The sequence below is a fragment of the Delphinus delphis genome, chromosome 20, assembly GCF_949987515.2.
Source record: "Delphinus delphis chromosome 20, mDelDel1.2, whole genome shotgun sequence".
Taxonomy (NCBI): Eukaryota; Metazoa; Chordata; class Mammalia; order Artiodactyla; family Delphinidae; genus Delphinus; species Delphinus delphis.
In genome coordinates this window covers 49,656,896-49,669,504 of record NC_082702.1, presented here as the reverse complement: position 1 = coordinate 49,669,504, position 12,609 = coordinate 49,656,896, and the positions used below count along the sequence as shown (strand labels likewise).

General features: G+C 44.9%; 1 protein-coding gene across 5 annotated transcripts in view; it reads right to left on the bottom strand.

The window, feature by feature from the left end:
• Positions 1-12,609, bottom strand: part of WWOX (WW domain containing oxidoreductase) — a 977,516-nt gene that overhangs the window by 861,060 nt on the left and 103,847 nt on the right. The window lies entirely within an intron of this gene.

Genomic DNA, 12,609 nt, shown 5'->3' with positions numbered 1-12,609 from the left:
GAGTTAAAAATGAATAATGGAGGCTTCCCTGGTGGCGCAGTGGTTAAGAATCTGCCTGCCAATGCAGGGGATGCGGGTTCAAGCCCTGGTCTGGGAAGATACCACATGCCGCGGAGCAACTAAGCCGGTGCGCCACAACTACTGAGCCTGCGCTCTAGAGTCCACGAGCCACAACTACTGAGCCCGCGAGCCACAACTACTGAAGCCACCGTGCCTAGAGCCCGTGCTCTGCAACAAGAGAAGCCACCGCAGTGAGAAGCCCGCGCACCGCAACGAAGAGTAGCCCCTGCTCGCCGCAACTAGAGAAAGCCCGCGCGCAGCAACGAACACCCAATGCAGCCAAAAATAAATAAATTTATAAGCGGAAAAAAGATGAATAATGCACAGGGAAAAGATTCCACAAATAAAATGATTCCATAATAATATTAAGAGCCCAACTGGCCACGATGGCAAACAGGGATGAAAAGGGTTTCACAGCAATGAGGATGTTGACACAAAGTTAAACTATTTGCACTGTGAACTAAAGAAGCACAACAGAAGCGTATGTAAGTGCTAATATAAATACCTCTTTCTGTCCGGAGTAATTTCTTTTAAAACATTTAGAAGGCAAGAGGTGCATATAATGGAGGAGATATGAATCTGTCTAAATGAAATCCTTATGTCCGGGAACAGCTCTTAACAGATTGGCCTGGTCAGTGGAAACGCACTTCCTGTGGATGACACACAGAATGTGTACCTCTGATACGTGTGCCCATCAGCAGGAACCACAGCGCAGCCGTGCCTGGCCTTCATTACCTATTCAGTGTAAACAACAGATGAGACCAGATTCACACATTTACTACCTACTACTGTCTACAACGGTAGCAGCACACAGCAGTGAGGCCTGAGCTACACACACAAAAGTCACAGGAGATATATATTGAGATAGCATTTTCTTTCTAGTATTTTCTAGGCAGTGCCGAGGAAGATCACTATTAACATTTTTCTGGCAGAAAATGCATCCCTGAGAATGCTGAGATTTTCAACGTGAGATCTGGAATGCAAAATGTTAGGCACCCTTCTTGTGGATGGCTGGGAAGCATCAGGCTTCGTGCCTTCTCAAAACTGAATCAAACCTAAACTCAAACCCCGGGGCAGGGGAAATTAGAGCCTACTGCCCCATGAGCTCACCTCCAAAAGCTTAAGAACATCCATTTCCAACCATTCATCCCACTAGTTTCCTGAGGATACCCAGATGTTGCTGAAGACTAGGCAACCGGGCAGTATATGCTTTCATTCTCAAAGTGGGCCAAAAATGCCAAGTTTTTGTTCTGTTTCGTTGCTGAGATGCAGAAGTAGCAGGGAACGTAGTGGCAAAACTAGAACTATTTTTTTAAATTCTTGGATGGGGAAAAGACAATCACAGTGTTTCGGTGCCATATGAAAGTGAGTCAAATTGTAAGAATGGAGGGTAGAATGTACAGCTGACCCTTGAACCGCACAGGTGTGAACTACCCAGGTCCACTTATACACAGATATTTTTTGGTAGCAGATACGACAGTACTACATGGTCCGTGACTGGTTGAATCCGCGGATATGAAGAACCATGGATTCATCAGCCGACTCTAAATTATACTCGGATTAACCCCCCACATTACTCAAGGGTCAACTGTAATTCAAAGAGATGTGCTGGTTGGAAACTAAGAAAAAATAGGATTCCAGGATTTTTAGAGTTTAACCTAATATTGCTTACGAATTAAGATGGAATAATTGCATTGAAGTGTAGTTTTCGTAATCAGCCCAGGTGTATTTATGGGGGAGGGAATAAATTACTCCAATAGCTGGTATTGAGACAACTGACTAATCATCTGGGGAAAAGCAGCTGGATCCTTACCCCAAAAAATTCCTGATGAATTTAATGATTTCAAGGTCAAACATAAGAGCAGTTAACCGATAAGACACATAAGTGAATATAACACTACAGTGGAGAAGGATTTTTAAAGCATGGCAACCGAAAGCAGAGACCATAGAGGGCAGGTTGATCAATGTGACTACATTAAAATTAAACATAAAATTAAAAGACAAAAAAAAAAGCAGAGATCAGGAGAAAACACCTGTGATATACACAACAAAGGAGTAATATCCCAGCCGGAACACATAAAAGGTTCTTATAATTCATAAAGACGCAGTGATACAAATCAGTCTAAGAACATGAACGGACCATTTTCAAATGAAGACATTGTTGATGCGTACGTTTTTAAAAAATGTTTAACTTCACTCATAATACAAGAAATGCACAGTAAAATTATATTCAACTTGGCTTTCAAAAACACTACTTACTCTTAGTAAAAATACAGCAAGTAGCCTGTCAATCCTTCAAAGGGCAATCTGGCCATTTATCTCAAAGCCTGCTCTCACCCTGGGAACCAGAGCTCCCAGGCACACTCAGTAACCACTCACTGATGTTTGCTATAAACACATTCATTGCAATTCCGCTTACAGTGAAGGAAAACTATAAATAACCTGTATGTCCAATAATAGGGGATTGGTTAAATAAATTATGGACCCAACCATACATTAGGTCATTGGACAGCTATTAAAAATGATGCTACCAAACGATTTAATAGCAAAGAGACACTGTTAAGTGGAAAAGGGCAGTTTCCAGGACAATTCTATTTTCTTCTTTTTTGACCTGTCTATATTTTCAATTTTTTTTTTTTTAACAAACAATATACGTTTTTGATACCAGCAACTATGTATGTGAAATAATCACCGAAAGTAATTTGTTCCACTTAAGAGAGAAGGAAAACAAATGTAGACACAGCCTCTGGTCCTTTCCTTTCCACTGACAGGTCATGGGACCTTCAGCAGTCCGTTACTCAACCCATTTGGGCCTCAGTTTCCTTATTCGTAAACCAGGAATAATAACACCTTCCATACTTCAGACATAGGGCGAAGATTAACAACACAGTGCATAAATACACTTTCTCTAGACATGGATTTTGTTGTATTGTTGTTGTTGTTTTGGAAACTCTGCTGTCAACCTAACCAGGCGACAATTTCCCAGCTCCACTTGACAAATATGTCTGCTCAGCTGGGCTCAAATGCCTTTCCCTCATCTCTCTGCAACGAACTCAAACACCCTCTCCTCCTCGAAGCCCGGCCCAGCTGGAGGGATGGCTCTCCCCGCCACCGCCTCCTGCTTCCCACCACTGCTGTTCTGTATTGCCAGGTTGCTCTTGACCACTTCTATGTTTTCTGGAGCATCCTTCATGGCCTGCTTCCCCTCCATCTGCCAGGGGGGCCTTCTACATCCTGCACTCTGCATGCCTTACCTTCCATCTGGCAGGAACCCCAGAACCCCTCCCCCTGGCCACATCAACCTCTTGAGGACCAGCTAAGGCTGAAAAGTGCAAAATGGGTTTCTCAGCCTCACTACTACTGACTTCGGGGGAGCCGGACAATTCTTTGTTGTGGAGCCTGTCCTGTGCTTTGTGGGAGGTTTGAACCCACTAAGGTTCAACCCTGGCCGGACCCACTAAGTGCCAAAAGCCACTCATTCCCCTGCTAAGATGTGACAACCAACACGTCTCCAGACATGGCCCCTGGTCTAGAACCACTGCACACAGTGAGAAAGGCACTACTTTCCCATTACTAACAGGCACGGCCTCTAGGCATCAGGTACCCAGATCAAATAAATGATGGTCTCAGCAGGTGAGTCCATGCCAGAGCGCCGACCAGCATCTCAGGAGACTGAACGCTGCTCCCCCGCTTCCCCCTGCCCCCTCTCAGCCCGGAGCCAAGGGAAGGGGACAGCCCCCCGAACCCGAAGCCTATCTGCATATCCTCTGAGAGCATGTTCTGGAAGCGCGACGGAGCAAGCGTGAAGATCTTTTGTGCGATTACTTATCTCGAGTGCGCGTCACTTTTCCAGCCCCATAAAGCGGAAATACTTGAAATAGATGTCACTACATTTGTCATGAACTGACATGGCCAATTAATATTACAAATTCACCATGGAGAAACGCTTCCAGCTTCCGAGGTATAAACTGCTGAACATCACAATTTCACCGTGTAACAATGGGCCAACCTCGCCAGGGCTATAAATACGACCCAGCGCAGCCTGATTAAACGGTAAAAGGGCTGCTCCCTGGGAGTCGCTTTCCAGGTGACAACTTGCACTGCGCCTGAAGTTACCAGGTACCACCCATGTCTTGGCTGCAAAATTTTTTTTTTCTCAATCTTTCTTCGGGAGAAAAGTTGACTGCTGTGTATTATGTCATTTTGTCTCCTCGGAGCTGGTAATCGGTGAGCTCGTTAGACGAGGTGAAAGATTCTGGACACGGGCTGTCCCAAGCTTACGTTGCCATTTAGCCGGCTGGGCTGCTTCTTTTTCTTTCTTTCTTTTTTTTTTTTTTTTAATATTGAGCACTGTCATGGCCAAACTTTTGTTCCTAATGAGGCACAGCTGGGCCCCTGGCCCTGAAGAAACTCATGTTGGAAATGAACTGGGAAACAAGTGGCCTCTCTTTAACTTCCCGTGGGCGGGCTTCGCCTCTCTTGGCCCCGGGCATCAGCCGGCTTCTTTGCCTGTGGCCCACTGCAGCCATCAAGCAGAAAAATGCCATTGTTCCAAGGAATGCAAAGATATTTTTTGTGATTTTCAAACATTCTCCATTCCCCGCTGCAAAGGGAGTGCATGTGAAGTGAATTCCACAGGACTTTCTTAGGAGGTGAAAGGCCCTGACTTTCCTTCCTCGGCAGAAGTTTTCAGCCCCAGGCCTGTGGCTTAGTTCTCTAGGTTGTCAGCTTGGAAGACAGACAGGGCATTAAGGAAAGAGATTATGTATTAAGGAAAATAAGTAGTGGCCAATAAATTACCCAAACAGAATAAATCAAGTCTGTCTTGGAAATGGGGTTCTGGAGGAAGGTGAGACCGGCACACAGGAGCATATGAGATCAGAGAGAAATGTGTCAAAAACAAATTACAAACCTTCCAAGTACAGGATTACACATGAATGCATGCTAATAATCACACACCAGTCAAACCCAACGTGTGTATTATGTCTTGCATTTCATCAACCAGCGTTAGCTCTCGGGTCCTTAATTAGCAACCTTGGTTCTAGAGACCAGAATAGGAGACACGCCAGAGAATGCTGGTTCCGCCTCAAAAGTGGGACTCATTTCTGTACCTACTTCTCCTTTTCTTCCCTCATTTTGCTAAAAATGACTTCTGAAGAAAAACAAAGAGCTTTCTTTTAAGAGGAAAACGTGTAAGTCTCTGCTCTCAGACTTCACCATTAATGGAAAGAGGAGATGGCTTCCCTCAAAGTAGAAGTTAATTTACTAATTCCTTTACATCTAACACAAAAAAAGCTCTAAGAAGTTTTTATAAGAAGTTTTTATACATTTATACCATACTTCTCCTTATTCTTCTCTCAATGGCGGAATCTCTCCGTTTTATGAAAGGTGAACCACTCCATACAAAGAACAGTTTACTCCAATACAAAGAGAAATTACAGAAAATATAAAAATCCCGCTAAACCCTTTAATCTCTAACTTTCCGAGCAGATGAATTAACAGAGAGGACTTCTGAGATTTATTTTCTTTAAGCTCCAACAGTAAAGAGTGTTTCAAAGTCATTCTCAAAGCTCTGGAGATTGTTAAAATCCAAATGAGCCAAGCTTAACTCTGTGGTGTGATATATAATAAAACGTACTCCACGATGCACCTACTTCAAGGTATACGGTACACTTGGATACGAGAAAAAGAAATTAGAGGATCTAAACATATATGGCTCGATCGGTTAAAAATTTGGAGTAAGGGTCTATTGCTTCAAGTCGTGAACCCAAGCTTCTCAATGGATAATTTAAACCTTAATTTTAAAATGAGCCCAAGGAGAAATTACTGGAGTGAATACCAGGTGAAGGGAAGAGATTACACGCATGTTTCCCTATAAGAACAGCATCCCTACCCTGTAACTCTGAGCACTTCGTCATCACATACATTCTAGCTCAGAACTGCAGTACAGGTCCTTTATTCTTCTAGGTCCTTGTCACACCACCTCCTGTAAACTGCTTTTCACATTAGAGAAAGTGTAAGTGGTTTTCTTGTCCCTAAAGGTCTTGTCTTATGTAAGAAAACATGAAGCATAATCCAAATAAAAATTTATAATTACCAATAGCCATGTCGGAGATTCAATACCGAAGCTGAGACAGTTGAGTTTATTAAAAAGATGATACAATGGAATGGAAAGCTTTGATTTTCTAGGTATGATCTGAAAGGATACTGTTGAGAAAGCAAAGGAATAGCCAGGAGGCCCTTGGGAATTACTTAGCAAGTCATTTCAGTAACACAGTTATGACCAAAAAAAGCATTGTTAGATATTTGTTATACACTTTAGCAAGTATCCAAACTGAAATGAACAAGTCAGCTTTGAAAGTTTCAGAGGAAGGTGAGAAGCATAGGTATGGTATGAGATGAGAATGATGCAAGTTAATGTCATTTTGCTTAAATGGGAGCATCCATGACATAACTGGACTCTGAACCACATAAAATTCATCAACAGCCCAGAGGAGGCCCAAGAAATGGAACTCCCAACTCAAGAAAACATCAGACAAAATCCCAACACATTCTAGACACCACTGGATAAAGAACTTCAGTGTCCCAAATACACAAACATTAGCAATCTTGGGCACCACCTTACATACCACAGAAAGATAATCCATTTTAAATTAATTTCGAATTCATCAAAACACACATTACAAAGTAATTCACTGACAATGATTCAAGGGACACTTTAAAAAGTATATATTACAGCTTTACTGAGATACAGTTCGCAAACCATACAATTCAGCCATTTGAAGTGTACAATGTGGGGGGGGATAAATTAGGAGTTTACCAGACACACACTACTATATATAAAATAGATAAACAACAAGGACCTATTGCATAGCACAGGGAACTACATCCAGTATCTTGAAATAAACTATAATGGAAAAGAATCTGAAGAACGTGTATAAATATATACAAGTGAATCACTGTGCTGTACACCTGAAACTAACACAACATTGTAAACCAACTCTACTTGAATAAAAAATAATAAAGTGTACAATTAATTGGTTCTTAGCATATTCACAGGTAAGTGCGACCACCATCACAGTCGAGAGAAAAGAAGAGAAAATAAAAATGAGAAGAGAAGGGAAGAAACCAAAAAAAGAGGAGAAAGAGACTTGGAGGCACATATTCCAGGGTGCATTCCTCTGGTCTTCGTTGTAGGTTTTCTCACTATTTCCCACTATCTCCCAATAGAGTTCAATAGAGCTCTATTCGCCTGGCTGCCGAAGAAACTCTCTTCCCAAATAAAGTGAGAGAGGAAGCGAGAGAAAACTGTTCATTCGCAAAACGGAGACTCACCAAGTTAAAAAATTAAGTTGTACAGATCAGAAATGTAATCACAGGAGACAAGCTCTGAGAGTTTTTCAATCACTGTGGGGCCGCATCAATTTGAAGTCATGTTACATTAAAGAGAAAAACATCTGGGAGAGTCTCCCCGTGTCACTTTACATTAGATCTGTTGTTGTTATCGGGCTGTGCATTTCGTCAGCTTTATTTTACATTTTAGAGATATGGCTTAATGCCCATAAGTGAGAAACGAAACCTATGACTTGTTCTCAGTTGCCCAGAGATTAGGAAACAGCAAAAATTAACATGGAGAGTAAAACACAATGTCCGACAAGATGCATAGTAACATATTACCTGACTTCCTTGGAGGAATCCAACATAGGGCAACTTCAAATGCAGCAATTTTTAACTCCGCTCCACTGAGGAGTTACACAAAAATCCATCTGTGGTCTATCTCCCTTCACCTACTCTACCACGTAGGCGGGAACTGGAAAATTCCATCCGGTCTATCTCCACGTCGCGTCAAGGGTGACTTCTTTCATCTCACCAAGATCATGTTAAATTGCGTATGAGTTTAGTCCTGGGCTCCAAGGGCTTCTAAACAACGAGTTGCATAAAAAGTGACACTTCACCAATTTAAGTGATAAGTTTTCAGATTGTGAAGCGTCTATTTGTAACTATAAATTCACCTTGTTTTCCTCTATGGCCAGACATCCATAACTTCATCAAACAGAAGTGGCAGTTTAAAAACAATTAGACTCCCCAACTCTAGCGAATACAAATCACTGTCTCTACAGAGAGCACATGAACTTGGACTTGCGTCTACACCGCATGGCACACACAGGCTAAGTATATTCAGAGCCAGGGGAGACCCTCGCCTGGAAGTTTGCCTCCTGCGGTGGAGACCATGGTGGACATCAAAAAAACTAGAGAAAACATGAAAACCTCACTTGGACATCATCAATGTAGCAACTTTATCACTGTGTATATTTTCTCCTTAGACGAAGCAGAGTGGTCTTCATACTGGTTGACAGTACAATTAGATAAAAGACTGCTGCCTCATACAATCCAATTACGACACCCACCAACAAACTCCCTCTTAATGATAAGGACACCAAGAAAGGCACAGACAAAGAGGAACAGGGACTGTGAAACTCAACGGGGCTGGATAGGGGTGGGCCTCTGCTTCGTACAGAAGAGGAGGCTACTGCTGAAATACAAGAAGCTGGCATGTGAGTTTCCAAACTGGCTCTGAGTTGCTAACGGTGTGAAGTCTGGAAGGATCTTTGAGGGTCATCTGATGACACTCCACTTCCAACTTATATGCTGACTTCGGAACCTGACCTCCGCAGGACGTGAGTCTCCACGGCCTCCAGGGCAGCCAGATTTATTTATCCCCGTCTCCATGTATATTAAACACCCTTTCCCAGCAGGTGAGATAACTTTTGCTGAATGAATGGATGAATCTTACCTTTAATGTTTCAAGCAGGTATGAAACACTTTGCAAGACAACCTGGCACATAACCACGTTCAATAAGAAATTTCTCTCCGGAGCCCCAGTTAAGCTTTCTGGTCTCTATTAAGGCCGGAAGCTCAGAACCTGGCAGAATAGTCTGGTAGGGCTCTGATCTTGTCAGAGCAGGAATTTACAAAAAGCAGTGCTCTATCTCTGGTGCTGCAGTAGCCCATGTGACTATTTGGGGCCCTTTATTCATCACCTACTGCTCAAACAAAGGCGATTTCCTCCTTTTATCTTCTTCTTGTACCTTTAGCTTCCCCCCGCCCCCCACCAAGGTTGTACCTATATAAACATTGTTTCCACCAGCCAGGAAGCAGAAGACCAAACAATTATCCTCACTTTGGGTACCATCTAACCCCTCCATCCACCCTGAGGGGCAGGGACGGAAATTAGGACGAACCAGGAAGGAAGGACTGGATTTTTATTACTGTGTCTGAGGGACAACGTGCCGTGGGGAAAGCGTCATGGGGGAGGCGTCATGGGGGAAGCGTCGTGGGGGAAAACGTGGATACAGTGGGCGTAACTCATCAGTCGAGCCACTCGTTTTCCAATTTGCAAGTCTCCCACTGATCTCCTTTAAAATAATTAAGCCAGACTTCTGGGGTCAAAAAAACACAACAATTTTGTATCTGTTATCTTTAATACTTTTGTCATAGGCGGGGGGGCGGGGGGGGGTGACAGTGACGACGACAGGGCTCACAGCAGCAGACACCACGTGACTGCTGAGTGCCAGGTACAGTGCTTGGCGATGTAGAGCGGTTGTCATCTCACCCTCACAAACCCCTAAGAGGTAAGAACAATTACCGACCACATTTTAAAGGTGAGGAAGCAAGTTCAGAGGGGTTCGGTGCTTGGCCAAAGGTCACACAGGTGGGAATTGGCAGGGCTGGAACTTGGTGGACACTTCAGTCTGACCTTGAAAACACTCAGATGCCCCCAGCAAGAGGAACAGCAGTGACTATGGGGGACCAGCCTGTGGCAGGGACAGGGATCCTGAGACCCAAGGGTCCGGGAGGTCAGTCTGAAAGGTGGGAGCCACAGCACAGGTGGCAGAGAGGCAAGGTGGCTCTGACGGGCCAGGCGCCCCTGCCCCGGTGGCTGAGAGGACACGCACCAGGCACCAGCTGGACCTCATTTTGGCGCTCAGAAGAGCCGAGACAGGCTCATATCAGAGTGTGACGTATCGATCAGCTCCTGCTCTGAGGCGGGCCGTCCCCTCACACCCCGGACAGGTCTCAGACAGCCTCCTGAAACCGCCCTGGGGGCCCCAGAGGCCCTGAGGTCTCCAGAGCTTGTCACTCAGGCACCGAATACACTTAGTCTAATTGGATATTATTCCTTCTTTATGAAGCCAAGCAGGTTGTTACCTAGTTCCCTGGGTAAGACATTTGCTGCTTCATTTTGCAATTATATCTCCCTGGTATTTGTCATGGCACAGAAGTGAAATCTCTGTGTCGCTGGTCCCCAATGTCATCTTTTCCTTCTGTTGAAAACGCAAGTGCTGTGCCAGGTCTTTTCTAATCGGTAAGCGCTTTTCCATCCTCTACGAAGAAAAAAAAAAAAAAAAACCTGCGCTATCTGACCAATTATTTTCTAACCCTCATTAAAAATACATGCCATTTCCACTGCCACTGTGGTCATCGTTAGGACGGCTCACAATGGTCCTGGTCCTTCCATTCTTTGGGGGGCACACAGTAGGGCTGCACTTCCCTGTCCTTCTGAAGTCAGGCACGGCTGCGGACATGTTTTGGCCAATGAACTGTGGCTGGAAGTAATATTTCTGGGTGGAAGTTGTAGAAGCCCGGCACTGATCTGCCATGTCCCCTCCCTCTACTGCAAAAATAAGAGGCACGTGTAAGAGGTGGTGCCGAGGTGAGCCCGGAGACCTTGAGAGACTTTAATGGGCAGAGGTCCCCTTCCTACCCTCGTTGGTCAGCTGTCGTGAGGGAGAAAATAAACTCACTGTGTAAAGCCACTGAGATTTGGGGGTGTTTGTTACTGCAGCACGACTTACTGCACCCTGACTGGTAAAAGCCCATTGAAACAGTCCTGTCTTTGTGCTCCACCTCCTTACCATGAACTTAGCTTTCCTTTTTGCCACCAAACGTGAGTTATGGAAGGTGGGTCAGGCAGGTCCCGTAGGGTACAAGGTCTACCATAAGTCCTGCATCCTTCTTGGCTCCCCTGCCTGTTTCTCTCTCTCATTCTTTGCAGCACGCACCTACTCCAGATTCAAAGAACAAGAAAACGGACCTCACTCTTCTCACCCTCTCACTAACCCTCTTGTCTTGAGAGGGTTACAGGTGGACTTACCCGCATTTCAGTTACAAAAATGCAAATTCAGGCAGAGTCAGCCTCCTGGGCTTTCTAGGATCCAATATGAGCCACACACAAAGTCAAGGAAGGGGTCATTCCTCCATTTCCCTTGGAAAATCACCACGAATCCAAGTCCCTTCAGAAAGTCTTAGCGATTACCTCCTCTGAGGTTACATCTTTCCCTACCAACCTCTGCCCTCAGAGGAGAAATCAGCCAGCTCTTTATCTGGTGAGGCTTCCTTCTGTAACAGCGTCTGACGGCCAAAGAAGCAGAGAGCTGAAATGTTCTCAGCCACACTGCTGCTGAGGCCAGACGCTGCTTTCTGGAATAAGGTGAGTATCTCCGCTGAGTGTCTCGCCGGGAAGGGCACATAGCCCTGTACTCCAAGCAGGATGCCCACCTTCTGGCTGCTCGCACACACCTTTCCCCATAGACCCCCCCCCCCCAAAAGAGAATATGGTCAAATAAATAGAGCTACCATGATTACGTGCTAGGGACCTAACATGCATTATCTCATAAGTCCACAGTGAACTAAAGCTCCTAAGGGTTAAACGGCAGTAAACCACCAAGCTTGGATTTGTACCAGGTTTTCTGATGCTGGGTTCATGCCCCTCCCACTCCACCAGATCTCTGCCCTTCATGTCTTTTCTTTGTCTTCTTCACCCTGCCAGGAAGATCCTCTCCAATCACATTTTCACTGCAAAGCCTTTTTCCTCTTTGCCCCATCAGTCATTCCCCGTTACCCAGACTCACCCTGAACTCTTCCTTCTGGAACCTCTTTTCCACAGAGTTTAGGTCTTACTCTGTTTGGGCAGCTATAAGAAAATACCATAGACTGTGTGGCTTAACAAACAGACATGTGTTTCTCATAGTTCTGGAGGATGGAAATCCGAGATCAATACGGCAGCAGATCCTGCTCCTGGTGAGGGCTCTCTTCCTGGCTTGTACACAGCCGCCTTCTTACCTCGGGCTCACAGGGCCTTTCCTCAGTGAGTGCCCGTGCAGAGCAAGCATGGGCACTCACTCTCTCTCTCTTCCTCTTCTTATAAGGACGCTAATCATGTTGTGAGCATTCTCATGACTCATCTCAGCCTAATAACCTTCCAACCTTCTCAGCCTAATAAGCTTCCAAAGGCCCCACTTCCGAATATCATCACACCGGCGGGGGGTGGGGAGGGTGGGCTTCGACATATAAATTCAGGGGGGACACAAACATTCAGCCCACAACAGTCAGTACCAGAATGAGCGTGCTAATTCTAGGCACACAGTCTAGCTGCCTACCTTCTTCTAAGTTCCCAAGGTGCCACTCTCTGTGCTTCACAACATAAGACTTGACAATGCAGCAAGAGCAGCCCTGGTGGAAGCACCTGCCAACATCCACAGGGGCTTT